This window comes from Pan troglodytes, chromosome 18, assembly GCF_028858775.2.
Source record: "Pan troglodytes isolate AG18354 chromosome 18, NHGRI_mPanTro3-v2.0_pri, whole genome shotgun sequence".
In the NCBI taxonomy this organism is placed as follows: Eukaryota; Metazoa; Chordata; class Mammalia; order Primates; family Hominidae; genus Pan; species Pan troglodytes.
Genome location: NC_072416.2, coordinates 84,417,868 through 84,441,737, shown reverse-complemented (window position 1 = coordinate 84,441,737; position 23,870 = coordinate 84,417,868). Strand labels below are relative to the sequence as shown.

Sequence of the window (23,870 nt, the reverse complement as noted above, 5' to 3'; positions counted from 1 at the left end):
AAAATAACATAAGAAATGAGGGATCTGGATTTAGCTCCATGAAGGCCTCGTGAAGTCTTTCTGTTCCACTTTGCAAGCTTCTTTCTTTAAGATCTCATGGTCCAAGAAGGCTGCTGGAGCTCCATCCATTGCATCCACATTCCAGGCAGAAAAAAAGTGGTAATGGGAGGAGAAAGATACAAGTCAGGCTTATCAGATGAGTCAACTCTTTGAGATATTTTCTTGGAAGACCTACACAATAAATAGTTTTTGCTTATATCTCAACAACAATAACACATAAGATAAGGAAAGTATGTAATAATAATAAATAGAAACCCTTACACCTACCTTTTTCCTCTTTCTGGAGCCAGGTAGTAAGAACCACATGAAATTATAATAAAATTTGCCATAGTCTTGTTCATACTTAAATTCCTATATTTCAAAATGCTTTGCGTAACTGGCCACCATAATCGCTCTAATTACGGAGGCAAGGAGCACAATTCCTGGGATGCTGGTGGATGTTAAATAATTAGAGTGAGCTGGTGGAAACTTTCTAGTTTCTGTATTGAGGTTAAATCGGCATTTGCAGTTCTCTGGGGCAAGGCTTGCTTTCAAGTTCTCATCGGTGTAATTAAGCCAGTGACTTTACAAAGCAAAACACCCCCGATTACATTTACAACCAGGATACCCAGCAATCACCTCCTCCAGCCCTGGGAAGGTGTGAGAGCCACATACACAGCCCCTTGCTTTGCAACTGGGTCAAACAGACATGCCCTCGCCAGCTGGGAGAGAGGATTCTAAATGAGTATACAGAAAGAGAAAAACTTTCAGCTCCACCCAAGCTAGATCTTCACAGAGAGCTTTAATTCTGTTCTCGTTTTGTTTAAAAAGATTGTGAGTTTGCAGAACACAGCATACAACCAAACGTAACTTTAAGCACCAAATCATTTCAAGTGGATGCCTGGCCTTTGTTCACTGGGACCACTTCACCCAGTGTCTCTGGGACCTTCAGGGACTTGGGGTAAGCAGGATGCTGGGGCTGTTTGGCACCAAGTCCAGGGTAGGCTACAGCCTAGCTGACTCCCCGCTGACCCTGGGGGAATGAGACCCTTGCTAGCCATCCGTGCACAACATTCAGCAGTTAAATCTGAATCTCGATACTGCCTCTCGCTAGCTGTGTCCTCTTGGGGCAAGGTGGTTTAACCTTTCCAGGCCTCAGTTTCTTCATCTGTTCAGTGGAAATGATCATGGGCTCTTGTGACCTGCTGTAAGCCAGAGCTGTTACCAGCCATTGTATTTCGATGAGCTATGAAGCTGTGTAAAAACAAGGCATAAAACAGAATTGCCTGGGAGCAAAGAGCAGTCCCTTTCCCCACAAACACTTCCTTCATCCTTGCATTTTCCAGTTCCCCATTCTGAGCTGTCTCCTCTCCCCCAGGATGTGCCTTCTAGATGGGAGTATGGAGAGTTGACTGAGATGGATACCACCCCCACCCATGCTGGACAGCCTTACATGTTTCCAGTTGGGTCCAGCTTAAGGAGAGGACTGTGACATCACTAAGGGTGCACACACCATGCTGTATAGGAAGGCTCAAATGCCTGGGTGAAAAGTGCTTAAAGCAAAAGAAGTTGGAGTGTTGTCGAATAGAGTAATTTTAGAGAGAGTATTAAAGAGTCTTGTCAATGCCTATGTATTGACTTCCCCTGGGGTTTTAAAATTTGATTTCCTTGGCCGAGAATTCAGTTCTTGGCTTAACCACAACCTCATGAAATATTAACAGTTTCTCCACTGGAAATGGCGCGTGTGTGTGTGTGTGTGTGTGTGTGTGTGTGTCAGAGAAAAAGAGACAGCGTATGCATACGCATGCTTACATAGTTTTGTTCTAGAAAATTCGAGGAAAATTAACAATTTTCCCGATGAAAATTGTGTGTATGTGTGTGCATGTGCGTGTGTGAGTGCACATGCATGTGCACCCATTAAATTATTCTGGAAAATTCTAAGAACACCACATTAATGAGGCCTAAGAATGCTGTTGCTGTGTGCCAGTACCCCAGCTACGTCCCCTGAATCTTCGTGACACCCTCTCAGGTTGGGATTTTCTTTACTGTTGTTACAGAGATGAAGAAAGTGAGGTCAGACAGGAACTCTGAGGCTCACCAGGGTCACGTGGCTGGATCCTGTCCCAGGGTCTGTGCTGCCTTCTAGTACCAGGGCAGTAACAGGGTAGAGTTTTACCCGGAAAGATAGTGCCCCAATTCTGGAACTCCCCCCACGAGGCTCATCCCTGTCTGGGAAAGGCCTACACCTTCCTCTATAGTAAACAAGGGCAAGCCCACACTCCCATATTTCCCTGACTGGCCCCCAAAGCCCACCGCAGCTGCCTTTCAGCACCAGGGAGCTCAGGGCACTTGCATTCCTAGGCAATGTGCCACAATCGTTCATCTCTGACCCTCTTCTGACACCAGAAAACTCAGGGCAGTCCCTTGCTCTCTTTCCTCTGTCAGCAGCTATGGGGCAAGTCTGGCTTTGGTGTACGAGCATCACCACTGTCTGAGGCACAGAGCATAGCAGGGGCACTCCCTGGGCACTCTTCTCCTGGCACGTTTGTGTGCCTGGGCATGCTCTGACAATGTCTTCCCCCATCAGATCCTTAGGCTGGAAAGAACTTCCAATCCTGCAGAGTTCATTCACTCCAGGGCAGGAGAAGTCACTCAAGACTTCTCCTGCCCTGACCCCAAGACGGAATCAGGGTCATTTTATGGGTATTTGCTGTAGGAATGCACTTCTTTTCCTTCCTAAATCACTCACAGCCCGAGTGTGAATCCCAGTTCTGCCACTTACTACTGAGTGACCTTGGGCAAGTAACTCAACCTTTCTGGGCCTCATTTGCCTCATGTAAAATGAGACGAATAATATCTGCCACATAGGATTATTGTGGAGGCTGTGTTGCTTACTGCACACAGGCTTAGAGCAGCACCTGTTACACAGGAAGCACCTACTACTGGGTGATGCTTTCCTTCTTTGTTTCCAGCACATAGTCAGTGTTTAAGAAACTTGAATGCCTCTTTGCGAATAAAAGTGATGCAGTAACTTTATAGTTTTCATGGCTCTTCAAAGTCAAGTTTCAGCATATCTGAAGTAAACCCTAGATAGAGACCTCCTTTGAAAAAGCAAATTAACCCAAAGGACTATAAATCATGCTGCTATAAAGACACATGCACACGTATGTTTATTGCGGCACTATTCACAATAGCAAAGACTTGGAACCAACCCAAATGTCCAACAATGATAGACTGGATTAAGAAAATGTGGCACATATACACCATGGAATACTATGCAGCCACAAAAAATGATGAGTTCATGTCCTTTGTAGGGACATGGATGAAATTGGAAATCATCATTCTCAGTAAACTATCGCAAAGACAAAAAACCAAACACCGCGTGTTCTCACTGATAGGTGGGAATTGAACAATGAGAACACATGGACACAGGAAGGGGAACATCACACTCTGGGGACTGTTGTGGAGTGGGGGGAGAGGGGAGGGATAGCATTAGGAGATATACCTAATGCTAAATGACAAGTTAATGGGTGCAGCACACCAGCATGGCACATATATACATATGTAACTAACCTGCACATTGTGCACATGTACCCTAAAACTTGAAGTATAATAATAATGAAAAGAAAAGAAAAAGCAAATTATACAGAAACTTGCTGCTGTGGTTTGAATATGTCCTCTGAATATCTATGTTAGAAGTTTGGCCCCTCACGTAGCAATGTTGGGAGGTGGGGCCTTTAAGAGGTGATTAGGTCATTAAGAGGGATTAATGCCCCTCCTTCAAAACAGGATTAATTCTCAAAGGAGTGAGTTATGGCTTTTGCAGGACTAGATTGGTCACCACAAAGGCAGGTTGTTATAAAGTGAGGACATCTCTCATCTTTGCCCCTTCTGTAAGCACCCACTTCCTCTTCTGCTTCTTCTCCAGGTTATGATGCAGTGGAGGCCCTTACCAGAAGCCAACCAGATGCCAGCACCATGCTCTTGGATTTCCCAGTCTCCAGAATGGTGAGCTAAATAAACCCCTATTCTTCATAAATTACTCAATCTGGGGTATACAGCTGTTGCAACAGAAAATGGACTAAGACACCTGTCTTCTCACATCCCTTCATTATGCAGTGCTCTACTATAGGAAAGATGGTACCAAATCATATTTTTTATTCAGTCTATTTAAATACCAGTCATTAAAGGAAATATGGGGATTTTCTGGCATTAAAATGCTATTGCTCTAAATAAACCAGAGAATGTGAGTATTAAAGAGTTACATTGTGTTAAGGTTTCAGGAGAGACCTTGAAAGGCTGTTTGCTGGGGTCACCAGACTCAGCTGAACTAGGTTTCAAACAGTTCCCCAGTTTCCACCAAGACACTTTCCCTTGATACCACAGCTGGAGAAAATTCCATGCCCTTTGGTTCCCCAGACACATTCCTAGAACCAAGCAGGCGCTGCTGATGTTTGGAAATGAACTGGATCTTTGAATATATGCACGGAAGAGGAACAGGAGCACTGTAGCAGCAGCTATAAAAATGCTATGAAATGACCACACCAGGAAATGGAATTCATGGGAACAGTTGTAAACATACAAGCAACACTGAAAGAAACAGAGAGGGACCCTAATTACTGAAACACACACCACAAAAATTCAATGAAGGAATATTAGGACCTAAGAGCTGGACACCCATCCATTAACATTGTTTCCCCAAGAGTGAGATGCATGTCAGGGGGGCAGAGGATGATTTTAGGTGGTAACAGACACAGGAGTTATTGAATCAAGTAGAAAGTCTTTTTTTCTCATTCTTTTTCTTTTTCTTTCTCTTTTTTATTATACTTTAAGTTTTAGGGTACATGTGCACATTGTGCAGGTTAGTTACATATGTATACATGTGCCATGCTGGTGCGCTGCACCCACTAACTCGTCATCTAGCATTAGGTATATCTCCCAGTGCTATCCCTCCCTCCTCCCCCAACCCCACCACAGTCCCCAGAGTGTGATATTCCCCTTTCTGTGTCCATGTGATCTCATTGTTCAATTCCCACCTATGAGTGAGAATATGCGGTGTTTGGTTTTTTGTTCTTGCGATAGTTTACTGAGAATGATGATTTCCAATTTCATCCATGTCCCTACAAAGGACATGAACTCATCCTTTTTTATGGCTGCATAGTATTCCATGGTGTATGTGTGCCACATTTTCTTAATCCAGTCTATCATTGTTGGACATTTGGGTTGGTTCCAAGTCTTTGCTGTTGTGAGTAATGCCGCAATAAACATATGTGTGCATGTGTCTTTATAGCAGCATGATTTATAGTCCTTTGGGTATATACCCAGTAATGGGATGGCTGGGTCAAATGGTATTTCTAGTTCTAGATCCCTGAGGAATCGCCACACTGACTTCCACAATGGTTGAACTAGTTTACAGTCCCACCAACAGTGTAAAAGTGTTCCTGTTTCTCCACATCCTCTCCAGCACCTGTTGTTTCCTGACTTTTTAATGATTGCCATTCTAACTGGTGTGAGATGGTATCTCATTGTGGTTTTGATTTGCGTTTCTCTGATGGCCAGTGATGATGAGCATTTTTTCATGTGTTTTATGGCTACATGAATGTCTTCTTTTGAGAAGTGTCTGTTCATGTCCTTTGCCCACTTTTTGATGGGGTTGTTTGTTTTTTTCTTGTAAATTTGTTGGGGTTCATTGTAGATTCTGGATATTAGCCCTTTGTCAGATGAGTAGGTTGCAAAAATTTTCTCCCATTTTGTAGGTTGCCTGTTCACTCTGATGGTAGTTTCTTTTGCTGTGCAGAAGCTCTTTAGTTTAATTAGATCCCATTTGTCAATTTTGTCTTTTGTTGTCATTGCTTTTGGTGTTTTAGACATGAAGTCCTTGCCCATGCCTATGTCCTGAATGGTAATGTCTAGGTTTTCTCCTAGGGTTTTTATGGTTTTAGGTCTAACGTTTAAGTCTTTAATCCATCTTGAATTGATTTCTGTATAAGGTGTAAGGAAGGGATCCAGTTTCAGCTTTCTACATATGGCTAGCCAGTTTTCCCAGCACCATTTATTAAATAGGGAATCCTTTCCCCATTGCTTGTTTTCGTCAGGTTTGTCAAAGATCAGATGGTTGTAGATGTGTGGTATTATTTCTGAGGGCTCTGTTCTGTTCCATTGATCTATATCTCTGTTTTGGTACCAGTACCATGCTGTTTTGGTTACTGTAGCCTTGTAGTATAGTTTGAAGTCAGGTAGTGTGATGCCTCCAGCTTTCTTCTTTTGGCTTAGGATTGACTTGGCGATGCGGGCTCTTTTTTGGTTCCATATGAACTTTAAAGTAGTTTTTTCCAATTCTGTGAAGAAAGTCATTGGTAGCTTGATGGGGATGGCATTGAATCTATAAATTACCTTGGGCAGTGTGGCCATTTTCACGATATTGATTCTTCCTACCCATGAGCATGGAATGTTCTTCCATTTGTTTGTATCCTCTTTTATTTCCTAGAGCAGTGGTTTGTAGTACTCCTTGAAGAGGTCCTTCACATCCCTTGTAAGTTGGATTCCTAGGTATTGTATTCTCTTTGAAGCAATTGTGAATGGGAGTTCACTCATGATTTGGCTCTCTGTTTGTCTGTTGTTGGTGTATAAGAATGCTTGTGATTTTTGTACATTGATTTTGTATCCTGAGACTTTGCTGAACTTGCTTATCAGCTTAAGGAGATTTTGGCCTGAGACAATGGGGTTTTCTAGATATACAATCATGTCATATGCAAACAGGGACAATTTGACTTCCTCTTTTCCTAATTGAATACCATTTATTTCCTTCTCCTGCCTAATTGCCTTGGCCAGAACTTCCAACACTATGTTGAATAGGAGTGGTGAGAGAGGGCATCCCTGTCTTGTGCCAGTTTTCAAAGGGAATGCTTCCAGGTTTTGCCCATTCAGTATGATATTGACTGTGGGTTTGTCATAGATAGCTCTTATTATTTTGAAATATGTCCCATCAATACCTAATTTATTGAGAGTTTTTAGCATGAAGGGTTGTTGAATTTTGTCAAAGGCCTTTTCTGCATCTATTGAGATAATCATGTGGTTTTTGTCTTTGGCTCTGTTTATATGCTGGATTACATTTATTGATTTGTGTATATTGAACCAGCCTTGCATCCCAGGGATGAAGCCCACTTGATCATGGTGGATAAGCTTTTTGATGTGCTGCTGGATTCGTTTTGCCAGTATTTTATTGAGGATTTTTGCATCAATGTTCATCAAACACATTGGTCTAAAATTCTCTTTTTTGGTTGTGTCTCTGCCCGGCTTTGGTATCAGAATGATGCTGGCCTCATAACATGAGTTAGGGAGGATTCCCTCTTTTTCTATTGATTGGAATAGTTTCAGAAGGAATGGTACCAGTTCCTCCTTGTAGCTCTGGTAGAATTCGGCTGTGAATCCATCTGGTCCTGGACTCTCTTTGGTTGGTAAACTATTGATTATTGCCACAATTTCAGCTCCTGTTATTGGTCTATTCAGAGATTCAACTTCTTCCTGGTTTAGTCTTGGGAGAGTGTACGTGTCGAGGAATTTATCCATTTCTTCTAGATTTTCTAGTTTATTTGCGTAGAGGTGTTTGTAGTATTCTCTGATGGTAGTTTGTATTTCTGTGGGATTGGTGGTGATATCCCCTTTATCATTTTTTATTGCGTCTATTTGATTCTTCTCTCTTTTTTTCTTTATTAGTCTTGCTAGTGGTCTACCAATTTTGTTGATCCTTTCAAAAAACCAGCTCCTGGATTCGTTAATTTTTTGAAGGGTTTTTTGTGTCTCTATTTCCTTCAGTTCTGCTCTGATTTTAGTTATTTCTTGCCTTCTGCTAGCTTTTGAATGTGTTTGCTCTTGCTTTTCTAGTTCTTTTAATTGTGATGTTAGGGTGTCAATTTTGGATCTTTCCTGCTTTCTCTTGTGGGCATTTAGTACTATAAATTTCCCTCTACACACTGCTTTGAATGCGTCCCAGAGATTCTGGTATGTTGTGTCTTTGTTCTCGTTGGTTTCAAAGAACATCTTTATTTCTGCCTTCATTTCGTTATGTACCCAGTAGTCATTCAGGAACGGGTTGTTGAGTTTCCATGTAGTTGAGCGGTTTTGACTGAGATTCTTAATCCTGAGTTCTAGTTTGATTGCACTGTGGTCTGAGAGATAGTTTGTTATAATCTCTGTTCTTTTACATTTGCTGAGGAGAGCTTTACTTCCAAGTATGTGGTCAATTTTGGAATAGGTGTGGTGTGGTGCTGAAAAAAAATGTATATTCTGTTGATTTGGGGTGGAGAGTTCTGTAGATGTCTATTAGGTCCGCTTGGTGCAGAGCTGGGTTCAATTCCCGGGTGTCCTTGTTGACTTTCTGTCACGTTGATCTGTCTAATGTTGACAGTGGGGTGTTAAAGTCTCCCATTATTAATGTGTGGGAGTCTAAGTCTCTCTGTAGGTCACTCAGGACTTGCTTTAGGAATCTGGGTGCTCCTGTGTTGGGTGCTTATATATTTAGGATAGTTAGCTCTTCTTGTGGAATTGATCCCTTTACCATTATGTAATGGCCTTCTTTGTCTCTTTTGATCTTTGTTGGTTTAAAGTCTGTTTTATCAGAGACTAGGATTGCAACCCCTGCCTTTTTTTGTTTTCCATTGGCTTGGTAGATCTTCCTCCATCCTTTTATTTTGAGCCTATGTGTGTCTCTGCACGTGAGATGGGTTTCCTGAATACAGCACACTGATGGGTCTTGACTCTTTATCCAATTTGCCAGTCTGTGTCTTTTAATTGGAGCATTTAGTCCATTTACATTTAAAGTTAATATTGTTATGTGTGAATTTGATCCTGTCATTATGATGTTAGCTGGTGATTTTGCTCGTTAGTTGATGCAGTTTCTTCCTAGTCTGGATGGTCTTTACATTTTGGCATGATTTTGCAGTGGCTGGTACCGGTTGTTCCTTTCCATGTTTAGTGCTTCCTTCAGGAGCTCTTTCAGGGCAGGCCTGGTGGTGACAAAATCTCTCAGCATTTGCTTGTCTGTAAAGTATTTTATTTCTCCTTCACTTATGAAGCTTAGTTTGGCTGGATATGAAATTCTGGGTTGAAAACTCTTTTCTTCAAGAATGTTGAATATTGGCCCCCACTCTCTTCTGGCTTGTAGGGTTTCTGCCGAGAGATCCGCTGTTAGTCTGATGGGCTTCCCTTTGAGGGTAACCTGACCTTTCTCTCTAGCTGCCCTTAACGTTTTTTCCTTCATTTCAACTTTGGTGAATCTGACAAATATGTGTCTTGGAGTTGCTCTTCTCGAGGAGTATGTTTGTTGGGTTCTCTGTATTTCCTGAATCTGAACGTTGGCCTGCCTTGCTAGATTGGGGAAGTTCTCCTGGATAATATCCTGCAGAGTGTTTTCCAACTTGGTTCCATTCTCCCCATCACTTTCAGGTACACCAATCAGACGTAGATTTGGTCTTTTCACATAGTCCCATATTTCTTGGAGGCTTTGCTCATTTCTTTTGATTCTTTTTTCTCTAGACTTCCCTTCTCGCTTCGTTTCATTCATTTCATCTTCCATTGCTGATACCCTTTCTTCCTGTTGATGGCATTGGCTCCTGAGGCTTCTGCATTCTTCACGTAGTTCTCGAGCCTTGGTTTTCAGCTCCATCAGCTCCTTTAAGCACTTCTCTGTATTGGTTATTCTAGTTATACATTCTTCTAAATTTTTTTCAAAGTTTTCAACTTCTTTGCCTTTGGTTTGAATGTCCTCCCGTAGCTCAGAGTAATTTGATCGTCTGAAGCCTTCTTCTCTCAGCTCGTCAAAGTCATTCCCCATCCAGCTTTGTTCCATTGCTGGTGAGGAACTACCATCCTTTGGAGGAGGAGAGGTGCTCTGCTTTTTAGAGTTTCCAGTTTTTCTGTTCTGTTTTTTCCCCATCTTTGTGGTTTTATCTACTTTTGGTCTTTGATGATGGTGATGTACAGATGGGTTTTTGGTGTGGATGTCCTTTCTGTTTGTTAGTTTTCCTTCTAACAGAGAGGACCCTCAGCTGCAGGTCTGTTGGAGTACCCTGCCGTGTGAGGTGTCAGTGTGCCCCTGCTGGGGGGTGCCTCCCAGTTAGGCTGCTCGGGGGTCAGGTGTCAGGGACCCACTTGAGGAGGCAGTCTGCCAGTTCTCAGATCTCCAGCTGCGTGCTGGGAGAACCACTTGCTCTCTTCAAAGCTGTCAGACAGGGACATTTAAGTGTGCAGAGGTTACTGCTGTCTTTTTGTTTGTCTGTGCCCTGCCCCCAGAGGTGGAGCCTACAGAGGCAGGCAGGCCTCCTTGAGCTGTGGTGGGCTCCACCCAGTTCGAGCTTCCCAGCTGCTTTGTTTACCTAAGCAAGCCTGGGCAATGGCGGGCGCCCCTCCCCCAGCCTCGCTGCCGCCTTGCAGTTTGATCTCAGACTGCTGTGCTAGCAATCAGCGAGACTCCGTGGGCGTAGGACCCTCTGAGCCAGGTGCGGGATATAATCTCGTGGTGCGCCGTTTTTTTTTAAGCCTGTTGGAAAAGCGCAGTATTCGGGTGGGAGTGACCCGATTTTCCAGGTGCCGTCCGTCACCCCTTTCTTTGACTCAGACAGGGAACTCCCTGACCCCTTGCGCTTCCCAAGGGAGGCAATGCCTCGCCCTGCTTCGGCTCGCGCACGGTGCGCGCACCCACTGACCTGCGCCCACTGTCTGGCACTCCCTAGTGAGATGAACCCGGTACCTCAGATGGAAATGCAGAAATCACCCGTCTTCTGCGTCGCTCACGCTGGGAGCTGTAGACCGGAGCTCTTCCTATTCGGCCATCTTGGCTCCTCCCCAGTTCTTTTTCAATACATCTGTTAAACTCCAGAATGAAGTCTGGGTTTGGAGCTAATATATCTTTCACACTCCTATTTACCTGTCTCCCTTCATAACAAGGTGAGCTGATCTTAGGGAGGAGGCAACATCTAGCAAGAATGTAACAACATTGCTCTGTTTGTATTATTTATTTTTAAGAGACATTGTTTTTCTGTTCACAGTAGTTGTATCAAGTTTATTAAGTTTAAGTAGAAATGTCAGTTAGTTAAAGAGAAATGTTCACTGAGTAAAAGCGGAGATTAAAAGTGGGTAATATTATTCTGCAGTTATCCCCCAACATTTTAGTGACTGAACACAACCAAGGTTTATTTTGCTGTGTGGGTCTGGTCAAATCTCCAAGTCATCACTCCTGTGTGGAGACAGCATTCTAGGCTGCTTCCATCTTGAAGTGATAGCTTCATCTTGAGTGCTAGCTCAGAATTAAGTGTCAAGGTTTGCCATAATACAGGGAAAGTGGCTCCGAAGTTCTTTCATAAGCAATTAAATCCTTTGACTAGGAAGTGAAGCATTGACCAGGAAGTGACACATCACCTTTCCACAAACCCCATTGGCCAGAACTAGTCATGTGGCCCAGGTCACCTGCAAAGAGTACTGGGAAATGAAGTCTTTCATATGTCCAGAAAAGAATAGAAACATTGATCAGCTCAAATAATATCGATCACAGGACGTATATAGATAAGAAAGCATCTGAAAGGTGGAAACTGAATGACTAAAAAGTTGGAACTACTAGGTTATTCCACAGTACACTGACATCACTTAAGAAGCCTTAGGCTGATTGGCCTCAGTTAGCTTAAACAATAAGGAAATGTATAATGTCATACAAGGCAAGTCCAGAAGTGGTGCGGGTTCTCAAGTTGGCTCAGGTTTCTGCTGGATTGCAGCATTCTACAATATCATCAAGGAACCATGTTCTTTCCCTCTTTCCACCTCTTCACTCTTGGCTCCATCCTCAGGTTGGTCACAACAGCTGCAGCAGTTCCAGGACAGGGAGCAAGAAGGAAACCTCCTTCTCTTATATGACCTTCATTCAATAAGAGAATCATGTCCCATGTCTCGTTGGCCAGAAGTAGGTCACATGGCCATTGCTAAACCATTGATGGGGGGAGTGGACCTACATGGTTGGCTTGGACTAATGAGGATTTGTTTCCGTGGTGGTGTTGGAGTCGCCTCTGTGAGGGATACTTAAGGAAATTTGTTTTTGGTTTTGGTTTTTAGCAAGACAGAGATGGAGGAGCTTCATCTGGTTTATAGAGATGACAGATAGGTAGATAGATAGACAGATAGATAGATTGATATAGATAGACAGATAATAGATAGATTAGATAGCTGGATAGCTCCTCCTACATCCTCAGATTCCAGAGCTGCTAGCTAGATAGAGCTAGCTAGCTAGATGGATGGTTGGGTGGGTGGATAGGTGGCTAGATAATACACACATAGACAGAGATTCAAACATCTGGGTAATTTAAACTTACATTTATTGATATCCAGAAAAAGGATGGTTGTTGGTCATTTGCTCCCCCTTAACATATCCAAAGATGTTGCTTATTCTGAGATTTTTTACATAATTGTTGAATCTCTCCCTCACTTTGTCTGCATAGAAATAACTGACTTTCACATACATCACCTATTAGCAAAATAATTGAGTAATTGACTGTAGGGTGTGCCATGGGCCCTATAGTCTCCAGTTGTCTAAGGTAACAATGTCCCTTGAGTGAATGGAGCAATCTTCCCAGCACCCTAGTTTAGTAATTCCCTGAAACAGATTTATCTACATTTCAGAAGGTGCCCTGTACCACCTGACTCAGCTGGGTGCATTTGACCAGTTTTGCCCCCATCTGTAAATGTCCCTCAGTCCCCATGGAGCTGTAGAGGTGAGTGATGAAGCAGTGACAGCTCTGGGTAGGAACTCAGCTCAATTTCAAGTTCCAGACCCTCTCCATCCTCAGGTTCTTCTTCTGTAAAATGAAGATCCCTTTGCGGTGAAACGTTTTGCAGCTCTGGAATCTGAGGATGTAGGAGGAGCTACAGAAGAGGGGTATAGGACTTACCTGAATAAAGGTGGCATCTGTGATTGCTGTGGGCGAGGGTGAGAGGGAAGAGGATACTGACACTAAGCCTTGCCTTCTTAGTCCAAATTTTGGTTGTGCATTAAATATGTCTTAATTTTTTTTATAACTTAACCTCACCCCAAATTTGAGCTTCTGTTTCACTAAATCACAATCACTTCTGGGGTCTTCCATTCACCTTTGCTAGGGCAATATCTGAGAGCTATTAGATTCATGTAGCACTAAGTGTCAGAGGGAATTCCACCTGCCCTTGAAGTTGATGTGCACTGAGATGCCCATTCTTCCTGTCCATTTGGCCCTTCAGGTGTGGTGACCATTTGCATGCCAAGCTTGAGGACACTGGAATTCTGCAAAGTCATCTGTTCCCTTGCCCACGTAGGTCAACTCATGGCCATTTCCTCTCTCGGTCTTATTGTTTGCTAGCAGGGAACAGGCTCTCATTTGTAATATTCAGGAAGAAGCTTCTGCTTAATAACAGAGACCCAAATTAACAGTGGCTTAGACCAGACAAAGGTTGATTCCACACTCTGATATCACACACAGGCAACCCAACCTAAACTTAAATACTAGGCAAAGAGTACCAGAATTGGGATGGCCAGGTCCTTGGGAGGCCCACAAATTGGAAGGCTTATCCATGGGTGCTGGAGATGGGGTGAAGAGGAAGATGATGGGACCAGGGTTAAAGGCCCTCTTGCTGGTAGAGGAAAAAGAGTGGAATCCATCCATTGTGGTGACATACAATAGCAGCAAGACTTCCAAGAGATAGTCAAGATGGAATACAGAGATTTGGAAGTGGCCACGATGGAAGAGGAACGTGAATAGCCAAATATTTCTCTTTTTGTGCAATCACTAAAAGGGATAGAACTGGCATTCCCCACTCACAGGAGGCCTCAGGGAAGCTGTATAATCACAAGCACAGTTTCAGTTCATAAAAATTTCCAACTTCTTCAGTTAAGTTCAGGCATTTTTCAGGTCCTTAAGAGCCTCCTTCCTTTTCACACCAGACCATTCTCGGACAAAATCCAAAGCTGCCTTAGGGGTGAGCTAAAAGATGCTTTGAATATTTCCCTGGCTGTACCAATGTCTTAAGCCCAATTTCAAATACTAACTAGGAGAAAATCAAGTCTTGGTTTCCAGATTTGTATAATTTTACCTCCTTTGGCCTCTATTGTTGATGACTGGGAGGCCTCGGTTACTGGAAGAGACAATCCCTCGTGTAAACAATGCTGCCACATCCTGATGTCATGGCTCAGGATTTTATAACTTCCAGTTTCTGGTCTTCCATGGGACTTTCCAAATTCTGCCCCTTTTCCCAAATTTAATGTGGAAAAATGAATTTGAAGTCATAGGGATTTAGAACTGAAAGAAAGTGTACAAAGACTCTCATCTGTATTTGAAAAAAATTGTTCTGTAATAGCTTTGATGGATGACCAAAAGGAAAACTGGTAGAATGAAAGACTAAGGGGCCGGGCGTGGTGGCTCATGACTATAATCCCACCACTTTGGGAGGCCGAGGCGGGCAGATCACCTGAGGTCAGGAGTTCGAGACCAGTCTGGCCAACAAGGGGAAACTCCATCTCTATTAGAAATACAAAAATTAGCCAGGCATCATGGTGCATGCCTCTAATACCAGCTACTCAGGAGGCTAAGGCAAGAGAATCACTTGAACCGGGAGGCAGAGGTTGCAGTGAGTCAAGATTGCACCACTGCACTCCAGCCTGGGTGACAGAGTGAGACTCTGTCTCAAAAAAATAAAAATAAAAATAAAAAAAAGAAAGATTAAGGAAACAATAATTCTAAATATAAGGATGATTATTACGTGAAGTGTACTACTAGGCCAGGCACTAGGCGCATCAGTTCATACACGTGATGCCATCTAACCACAATAGTGCTGTGAGGTGGGTGCTGTTATTATCTCCATATTACAAATGGGGGTGGTTGGGTAGCTTTTATCAATTTTTAGTTGTATTCATTGATATAACACTCAATTTCTCTGCAGAACATATAGCTTTTGTATGGAAAAATCAGGCAGACAGAGACGTCTTGTGCCTGTTACCGTCTATTTCTGTAATTTACTACCACATAGCAAGCCACCAGAGAAGTGACCTTGACCTTTGGCTCTTGTTACCTCTCCTGCTACCTCCTGGCCTTTTGAGACCTGGGTGCGCCTGGAGCTACTCTCTCCTACATGTTTGTTCTCTTCCTGAATGAGGAGATTGAGGGTTTTTAGTATGTGCTGATCTATTTTCCTTGGGCCACCCAAGAAGTCATAGAGCAAAGAGGGATTAAAATGCCTCTCTCCTGAGTGTCTCTTCAGGAGAGGACTAAATAATGGAAAATGAACGTGAAGTGTCGTGTGAAGAAACCTTGGGTCGGATGGCTGCTGAGGCCTCCTGAGTTAGTGGTTAGATGGCCCACGCTTTGAGTCAACCTTCAGTTGGGAAAAGACTTGGAGGTTATTCCCCAGAAGAATGTGAGATAATACACTAGCGGCCCAGTGAGTCTTCTCAACCATGATTAACTGAGGAAAGCTGGGGAGAAGGTCAACATATCTTATTCTAGAAGGTCCCAAGTGCAGCTGTGAATTTGACACTGAGGGTCATGTTGGCGAATGTTCCTACAGCAAAGATAATGGAGGCAGCTGGGTGGAGAAGCAAGGTTGAAAAGGCAGGGGTTATGAAAGTAGATAGGCTTGAGTTCAACTTTTCCCTTTGAGGAGACTTTTGGTTCTTGCCAAGATGGAGTAGCTCCATTCCTCCAATTCCTACCTCTGATAACTAAAAACCCTGAACATAGCATAACAAACATGCAAAGACTCTGAAATGTGGATTGGAGATGGCAGGCTGCTTAGGAATCTGGGGACTTAAGGGATGACTCAGCAAAAAGTTTCCTGCGTTTCCATATTGAGTCCCATCTGTCTCATACAGGGTGCTGGAGAAGCCCAGAGCCCCAAACCATCAACGGGCCCAGACAAAAAATCATCCTAAGAAAGCCTGTTTTCTCCAGTCAACATACCAGGAAAAGTGTGGATTAATAGAACTGAAAACCTTGATGACCATAGCCACCATGCTCCAGCCAACCAAAACCAACAGAAAAGCTCCTTCTTTCTCTACAGCCTTCCAGGTCTCCCACCCAGTGGTGTCAACTGAGCCAAACAGTGACCTAACCTTTCATTTCCTATCCAGCAGAAGCAGGCATGCTCTGATTCCTCTGTTGGGGTGGTATTGGTGGGCTGAGTGGCGAGCTAAACCTCCACTCCCATCTGGAAGGAAATAGACTGAATTCAACAGTGTAAGGTGGAGCTAGTGGGCATTCCTCACCCCTCACTTCACCGTACATATCAGCAAAGCACAGTAGGAGCTGAGCCTTAAATCCTGCCCAGCATCAATGAGGCTGAATGAAGTGGTATGAAAATGAGGAAGGGCTAGTCCACACTCTAGTTTCTCCCGCCCTACCCTTGCTGACAATGAGGCCCAATGGGTAGCTGAGCCTCTACCCCATCAACAAGGCTGAATGAGGACAAATGAGGCAGAGCTAGCCAGCACTCTGTTTCCCCCACTCCCTAGTATCAGTGAGGGTACAGCAGGGAACTGAGCTTACTACTCAATTTGGAAGCAATGAAGCAGTGTGAGTTGGTGTCAGTGGTACTGAGTTGGGAGCTGAATTTCTAGCCCACCCATATGCAATGAGTTAGTGTGAGTCATCACCACTCCACTTAGAGTGCATAGGTCAATGAAGCCCAGTGGAGCAGTGAACAACCACCCCTACCCTGGATCTACAGGATGCATCTGAACATGGTGGCTGCCTGCTAAAAAAGAAAATTAAACAGGGTCCTTAGTCTTAAGACACAATCCCCCAAAGATCCAGGATCCAAACAAAATTTGCTAATCATCACAAGCACCATGACAATAACAACTTGAAAGAGAAAAGACCACCACCAACACAAAAAATGAGATGATTTGGAATGATATGACAAGGATTATAAACAGCAATCACAAAAATGCTTCAGCAAGTAATCATGACTATACTTGAAAAAAAGAAAGTCTCAACAAAGAAGTGCAAGATATGAAAAAGAATCAAAAGGAAATTATAGAACTGAAAAATACAATAACCAAAATAAAAACACTGGTTGAGTGTAATAGCAGAATAAATATGACAGATGAAATAATGAGTTTGCTTGAAGATAGAACAAAAGAAATTATTCAATTTAAACAACAGAAAGAAAATAGATTTTAAAAAACAACAAACAGAGCTCCAGGGACCTGTGGTATAATATTTTAGAAATCTAATATTTACATTGTCAAAATGTCAGAAAATGAAGAAAAAGCGTGTTGGTCTGAAAAAATGTATAAGAAAATAGTGGCTGAAAATTTCCCAAATATGGTGAAAGGCATAACCCTAAGAGATTCAAGAAGCTGACTAAAACTCAGAGTAAACCCAGATAAATCTGCACTAAGACACATTGTAAGCAAACTTCTGAAAAGTAAAAACAAGTAAAAAATCTTGAAAGAAGCTAAAGAGAAATAACATGTTACCTGTTGGAGAACATCAGTTCAATTGCCCGTGGATTTTTTATCTGAAACCAGAGAGGACAGAAAAGAGTAGCGCAATATTTTTCAAGTGATTGAGAGAAAAGAAGTGTCAACGACAAATTTTATATCCAGTAAAAATGTCCTTCCAAATTGAAGGGGAAATAGATTCTCAGGTGAAGAAAAACTGAGAGAATCCATCTCTCAACAGGCTCACTCTTAAAAAATGACTTTGGGAAGTTATCTAAGGAACTTAAGAAGGGAAAGAAGAATGGATAAACGTAGGAGTAAATGTAACAGATATTACTTCTCTTCTTGACTTTCTTAAATCTTATTTGATAGTTAAAGCAAAAATCATAGCACTATGTGAGGTGGTATTCAATGTATATACAGGAAGTAGCTAAGACAATTTTATCTTAAAAGTGGGGAGCATAAGGGGACCCAAAGGGAAGTAAGTTTTCTAAACTTCACTCAAAGCGGTAAAACCTCAATACTAATAGACTTTAATAAGTTAGTTGATATAGTATCTAAAGCAGCCACTAATAACAATAAAAAAGTCATAAGCTAAAAAACATTTTTAAGTAAATAAAAATGGAACTCAGAAAAAGTTTATGGCAAAAAGAAACAGGAATTAGAAACAGATATAACAAACAGAAAACAAGAAAATGGCAGACTTAAGCTATATCAGTAATTACTTTAAATGTAAATATTTGAAGTAAAATAATTAAAAAAGATTGGCAGAAGGATTTTTAAAAACCTCACAACCTAACGATATGCTTTTTATAAGAAACTCACTTGCACCAGCCTGACCAACATGGTGAAACCCCGTCCCTACTAAAAATACAAAAATTAACTGGGTGTGGTAGCAGGTGTGGGTAATCCCAGCTACTCAGGAGGCTGAGGCAGGAGAATCGCTTGAACTCGGGAGGTGGAGGTTACAGTGAGCCAAGACTGTGCCATTGCACTCCAGCCTGGGCAACAGAGCAAGACTCTGTCTCAAAAAAAAAAAAAAAAAAAAAAAAGAAATCACTTGCAACATAACGACAGAGGTTAACAATAAAAAGATGGAAAAAGATATATCATGCAAATATTAATTTTAAAAAGAAGAGGCTATATTAATATCAGGTAAAGTCAACTTTAGAACAAAGGAAATTACTAAAGACAAATATATATATCACATAACGATAAGAAGATCAGTCCAGGCTGGGTGTAGTGGCTCATGCCTGTAATCCCAGCACCAGGAGGCTGAGGAGGGAGGAATGCTTTACCAGGGTAGGCAACATGGCAAAACCCCGTTTCTTAAAAAAAAAAAAAAAAAAAAAAATAGCCAGGCATGGTGGCACATGGCTATAGTCCCAGCTACTTGGGTGGCTGAGGTGGAAGGATCTCTTGAGCTTAGGAGGTTGAGACTGCAGTGAATCATGATCGTGCCACTGCACTCGACAGAGCTAGAACCTGTCTAAAAATAAAAAATAAAAAATAAATTTTGTTAAAAATCAGTCCAATAAATTTGATTTCTACCCTTTGCTATCTTTAATACCAAGCAACATAACCACTTTGAGGCTCAGCTTCTCCATCACTAAAATAGACACCATAGAATAGTTTGTAAAATATTATGATGACTAAATACCTAGTACAGGTTAGCACATGGGAAAGGTTCAAAGTGATAGCTGTCATTATCATAAGTAGTGTTTATTTCATCATCACTATTTAAATAATGTACATCAGTCAGGAAAATAGAAACAACACCAGCCTTGTGTTGGGGGACGGGGCTGAGGGGTAAAAGTCGTCATCACATAAAATTTGCTATTTTCTGGCTGGGCGTGGTGGCTCATGCCTGTAATCCACGCTCTTTGGGAGGCCAAGATGGGCAGATCACCTGAGGTCAGGAGTTTGAAACCAGTCTGGCCAATGGTGAAACCCAGTCTCTACTAAAGATACAAAAATTAGCCAGGCGTGGTGGCACATGCCTGTAATCCCGGCTACTTGGGAGGCTGAGGCAGGAGAATCGCTTGATCCCGGGAGGCGGAGGTTGCCATGACCAGAGATCGCTCCATTGCACTCCAGCCTGGGCGACAGAGTGAGACTCCATCTCAAAAAAAAAAAAAAAAAAAAAAAAAAAAAAAAAAATTTACTATTTTCACCATTTTTAACTACAATTTGGTGGCATTAAGTACATTCACATTGTTGTGCAACTATCACCATTATTCATCGCTATAGCTTTTTCATCTTCCCAAACTGAAACTCGATACTCATTAAACATATCAGTTATTTTAACACAGAGAATTTAATATAAATATGTTTTTAAATCTAGTTATTGGAAGACTGAAAAGAGGCAAAAGGGAACTTTAAGATACTGCAGAGGCAAGAATTACAGATGAACTCAGCTAACACCTGCAGGGCTAGGAGGACAAAGGGAAGAGGTTGAGGTTAGGAGAATTTGGGAGCTTGGAGGAGGGGTCCTATGGAGGTAAGACCCAGACCCTCGAGGAAACAAAGCTAAGCAACTGAGGCTGGCGTCTCTGAAGGGTGGGGGTGGAGGGGTGCAGCATGGATGGGGGAAGAGATTCTGGAAAGTGGAACCAGCTGCTTCTGACAAGGTGAAACCCATTGATGCTGGGATGCTGAGGGGACGGCAAGGAGCTCGGCTCTCCTGCCTTCTCCTGCGTTGCCCTCTAGCGCCCCCTATTTGTGTAACCAAACAGGGAGCAGTTGGCAATGGTGAAGTGGGGTTGCCCAGCCCCAGTGGAGCATCACTATGCAAAGAACAGAAGGACAGTGTATGAGGGCCCGGGACTGCCGTAACAAAATACCATGACGTGGGTGACTCACAGCAACAGAAACGTATTCCCCCACATTCTAGAGGCCAGAAGTCCAAAGTCAATGTGTCAGCTCCCTCTGAGTGCTCTAGGGGAGAATCCTTCCTGCCTCTTCCAGCTCCTGGTGGCTCCAGGCTGTCCTTGTCTTGCGGCTGCAGTTCTCCAATCTCTGTCTCCATCCTCTTGTGTCCTGTCCCGTCTCTGTGCATCTCCTCTTCTTTTAAGGACTCCAGTATTCCCCAATACTGAATTGGGGCCCATTCTAATTCCCACTGCAGATGGTCCTGGAGCTGAGAGACAAGAGCTTTATAACCAGCACAGGCATTGTTCTGAAAACTCAGGTGATAGGGCCCACATCTACTTACACAACGCTCGCAGGACTTTCAGTGCCTCTGTTTCCCCATCTGTAAAACAGGGGATTGGATTAGCAAACAAGTGAAGATCAACTATGTGCAAAGGCTCCATGCCACATGTGCCAAATATGAGAGAGCAAGGCCCAGTTCCTGCTCTCCAGGTGCTTCGGGTGAACAATGGCAGCTCCGAGTGAGCAGTGCAGGTGACCTCAGGGGAAGGGAGCTTGGGGAAGGTCCGCGCCATGTGGGCACTCCAGGATGCCTGGGTGAAAACCCCTGTTTGTTTGACCTAGTGGAGGACAAGAGCCACCCAGCTGGGTGTGGAAGGATGTGTGGATTTATAGGATCGCCATGCCTTTCCCAAAGCTTTTTGATGGAATTGAGGGATCCCAGACAGGGCACAGAACTCACACGCACAGTGCTTGAAGTGGTTTTCAAAGGACAGGCTGCAGCTTCCATATTCATCTGACTGAGAGTAATGTAAACTGCCTCCCTCACTAGAGCTACAGTTTATTTGTACAGTTTGGGCCTTTTCTGTAAACATTTGACCCATTTCGAAATCCAATCCAAAAGGAAAGCAAATGAGGGCTTTTATATTGTGCAATGGAATTCACGATCGACGGCGGTAACATTTTACCTATTGCAATGTATTGAATGCTGCATTCAAGAAGTAAGATAAAGAAAGGAATTTTTAAACATCTCAAAACTCAGGGAGAAAAAAAATGCATGTATTCATGAAGAGTAAAGAGGTATGAGACTAAACGTCCCCCACAGGTGGGGGAACGGGGTTCTCTTTACCAACAGGGCCCCATGAAGACAGCACAGGGCTCAGTAATTCTTGGATGGATGGGAAACCCCAGAAACAGAGTCAGGAACCTTCATTGGAGTCAGAGTAAGGGGCACCCAGATGAGCAGGTCTCCAGATGAGAAACACAGCTCTGCTTCATTTCAAAATATGGATGAATCCTTTACTAATTCTGCCTCCTGCTTTTCTTGTCCACTAAATCATGCTGTCACTATGCCAGGGACCTTGTTAAGGAAAAGAAATGAAACTTTCAAATGAAATAAGTAATTGCTACCAACTTTTGTTTTTTAAGAAATATATAGATTTTTTATAAAGCAGGACTTGCTACAGCTAATATAGGGAGAGAGAGAGAAGGAGAGGGAGGAAGATACAGAGGAGGGAGAGAGAGCGGGGGAGGGAGGGAGCGAGCAGTCACACTGTAAGTATATGCATAACAGATTATTGGTTTTGAAATTATTATTATTGTGTTGTTACAATATGGAGGGATTGGAGATACATTGCAAAGAGCAGAAAATTATAAGTGGAGAAAAATGAGCACATCAGCTAGTTCTTAAGAATTCAGGAGTGATCTTCTAAATCCTTAACCTCTGATACGGATGGCTTGGACACTGGGCACTCTACTGGTTGCTGACCAGTTGGGCAGACCGTGTCCATGATGCCAGTGCTGTGCTTGCCAGGCAGGTCCCTCTTCTGCTTAGTGTAAGGCGTTACAAAGCATCATGAGCCACTGCACTGGCAGCTTTGAGCTTGGCCTATTGAGAACCCCTGAGAATTCTGTTAAAAATTGCAGACTCGGGGTCCTTTGCCCAGAGTTTCCGATTCTCTGGGGCTAGGGCAGGGCTCATGAATCTCCACATTTACCAAGGCCCCAGATGCTGCCCTGGACCATAGAGACAGGGCAGGACCTCATGGGAACAGAGACACTACCTGGATTGCTCCCTGCACAGTACCTGGAACACACTTCTAGAAACACAGTACATATCTGTAAAATGATTCAAGACTTCTGAGAAGTGAATGTGAAGTTTGTTCTCAGTTGGGGTCCCAATAGGAAGGAGATGAACCACTCAATTAGGAGAATTCTGGGAGGATGAGTTTGCCGAGAGACTTACCATACAGGTGGAGATGGGTATAAGGGAGGCCTGAGGGGTGAAGCAAGAAACCGGGGCCAGTAGCATTGTAGCTGTTACCACTCCTAGGTCCTGGGGTCAAGGGAAGAGAGGGGAGCAGGACTCAGAGAAAATCGTGGAGAAGTGGCCACCATGAGAGAAGTGGTGGACTTTGGTTGAGGAACATGCCAGCCTGAGATGATCTCCCAAGGAGGACCTCCCAGGAGGGAGAAGAGTAAATATTCCCAATGGCAGCCTCCTTGTCCCACCTCCCATAGATCGTCTGTGCTCCCCAGTGGCTGAGCTCAACCGGAAGCAGAGGGGAGAGGACCCAGAGGATTGCTCCCTGACCCCAGGGCAGAGAGAGGGTGGAAAATGGAGGGATGGCCTGGGAGGGTCATGGAAGGTCACATCCTGTATGTCTTCCTAAGTCCACATTGCATCTACCCTGTGATGCTCATCGCCACTGCTACCATCGCCCTCATCACCATTGCCACCATTGGTCTCAACGCTTCATTGATTTGTGTCTGATTTATTGTCATAACTTCTAGCCTGGTCTCCTGCCACAGCCTCACTCCAGTTCACCTTCCAGAGGCCAAGAGACCAAGATTTCTAACACCCACACCCAGGCATGGCACCGTATTAGTCCCTTTTCATGCTGCTGATAACGACATACCAGAGACTGGGTAATTTATAAAGAAAAAGAGGTTTAATAGACTCACCGTTCCACGTGGCTGGGGAGGCCTCACCATCATGGTGGAAGGTGAAAGGCATGTCTTACATAGCACCAGGCAAAAGAGAATGAGAGCCAAGCGGAAGGGGAAACCCCTTGTAAAGTCATCAGATCTCGTGAGATTTATTCACTACCATGAGAACAGTATGGGGGAAACCGCCCTTGTGATTCAATTATCTCCCACCAGGTCCCTCCTATAACACTTGGGAATTACGGGAGCTACAATTCAAGATGAGATTTGGGTGGGGACACAACCAAACCATATCAGGCACCAACCTTCAAAAGCCCTCCGGGGCTCCCCTCAACTCCCAACTGTCCCTTTCAGCCTCCTGCCAACTGTGTGGACATCACCCTGGGAAACGGAATTCCCATGAGACTCCTGGCGGTTTCCCACCTTTGCACACATGATCCTTCTGGCTGGACCCCCCACCCTGGTCTTGAAGGGTTCCTATGCTTCCTTGAGGATTCTGCCCCGGTATCACCTCCTCCAGAAGTGTCTCTTGACCTCTTCATCTGCATCAGCCCCCTTCCTCTGA

General features: G+C 43.5%; 1 protein-coding gene and 1 long non-coding RNA gene across 4 annotated transcripts in view; one reads left to right on the top strand and one right to left on the bottom strand.

The window, feature by feature from the left end:
• LOC741478 (uncharacterized) overlaps window positions 1–23,870 on the top strand; it is a 128,693-nt gene that overhangs the window by 76,529 nt on the left and 28,294 nt on the right. For all 3 annotated transcript variants that reach the window (XR_010152175.1, XR_010152191.1, XR_010152177.1), the window contains exon 11: window positions 3,968–4,047. The gene's annotated coding sequence lies outside the window, so the exon portion shown is untranslated. The remainder of the gene's footprint in view (window positions 1–3,967; window positions 4,048–23,870) is intronic.
• Window positions 19,794–23,680, bottom strand: LOC107968921 (uncharacterized). The gene is made up of 3 exons (XR_001710472.3): window positions 23,611–23,680; window positions 20,703–20,741; window positions 19,794–20,627 (listed from the first exon to the last, which is right to left on the bottom strand). It is a non-coding gene; the product is annotated as an uncharacterized LOC107968921 (long non-coding RNA).